Consider the following 1,467-nt stretch of genomic DNA (forward strand, 5'->3'; position numbering starts at 1 on the left):
AGAAGACTCCAGCAGCGTCCCCGACCACTTTTCCTCCCCGGCGAGTCCGTTCTTTTCCCGTTTTCCGGCGAGATCACCTGAAACTTCAAACAAAGTTGATTTCACCGGAAAACTGGAAAAAAACGGAGTCACCGGGGAGGGAAAGTGGTCGGGGACGCTGCTAAAGTCTTCTAGGGTGGAGGCGCGCTGTCGTCGGCGCCGGAGGGTGGAGAACGGACGGACGTCCGCACTTTAAGCCGAGTGCGGACATGCTTCTGATCCTCTGTCTCTCTCTCTATATATATATACACACACACACACACTAAGCCAATATCATCATTTTACCACTGGAAAAGAGAAAAATGGAGAGAGTATCAAAGATAGCAATGGTGAGACTGTGAGAGTAGTACAAGTAGGGAGTTCCACAACGGTACACTTTTACCCTCAAATTAAACATTTTGGGGCCTTGGGGGTTGTCTTGTCATTTCAATGTTGATAGCAAATTTGAAAGGGTGCTGCTAAATGTACCCAGCAAATGACTAAGTGAACCCAGCAATTTTTAATTTTCTAATTTTACCCTTGGTTTAATTAAATCAAGAAAGAAAAATATATCATATATGTCATCCTCCCCAGATTTATTCATCGTCTCATCACCTCTACAAGATTCATGCGATTTGCAGAATCTATCAACAAAATGATTTCTCGCGTCCTCCCCAGATTTATTCATTGTCTCATTTCTAAAAAATACGCATGAATCTTCCTCTTCTCAAGTAGAAGTTAGACCTATGTTTATGTATGAACCTGATTTTATGATGAGGACAATCACCCCTAAAACTCAATTTAAATTTTAGATTCCATTTAGGAAACTTGAACACCAATATTGAAATTGGAACACCAATAATTGGGAAGAGAATGGTTGGGTTGTTGATTAACTGGCTGCAATACCAAGATTCTGCAAAATCGCATGAATCCTATTCAATTTATGCAATACCCAAATTCGTACTTGCCTTTTCACCCATAATTGGAGGTGAGACTCTTATAATTTGCAGCAAGAGGAGCAACGTCCAGGGAAGATGAAGAAATGAGAATGAAAGAGGCAGAAAACCGTCAGAGACTCGGAGTTCTGGACTTCTTGGATAATTATGTTGGTTATTCCTTTATTTTATTTATTTATGATAATAAATTTTAAAATTATAGATGTTTAAGGGGTAGAATCGGAAGATTAGGGACACAAATCATGTTGCTGGGTCTATTTAGTAATTTACTGGGTACATTTAGCAGCACCCATTTGAAATTCCCCTTCTTCCCAGTAAAGAATGTGCTTATTTTATCCCATACCCCTCAAAAGGGGGAAAAAAAAACAGGTAAAAGAAAAGGTTCAAATGAAAAGCTCAAAGGTTTCATGAAGACTCATGTTGGAATATGTTCACTGAGGTAAAAGAAAGGAACTATCACAGAGAGAGAGAGAGAGAGAGAGAGAGAGAGAGA

The 1,467-nt window shown here is 39.8% G+C and overlaps 1 protein-coding gene across 1 annotated transcript in view; it reads right to left on the reverse strand.

Moving 5' to 3' along the window:
• The window catches only part of LOC101304180 (mediator of RNA polymerase II transcription subunit 25-like), an 8,886-nt gene that overhangs the window by 2,050 nt on the left and 5,369 nt on the right, over positions 1-1,467 (reverse strand). The gene's annotated exons all lie outside the window — the stretch shown is intronic.

The sequence above is a fragment of the Fragaria vesca genome, linkage group LG4 (genome assembly GCF_000184155.1).
Source record: "Fragaria vesca subsp. vesca linkage group LG4, FraVesHawaii_1.0, whole genome shotgun sequence".
Classification (NCBI taxonomy): Eukaryota; Viridiplantae; Streptophyta; class Magnoliopsida; order Rosales; family Rosaceae; genus Fragaria; species Fragaria vesca.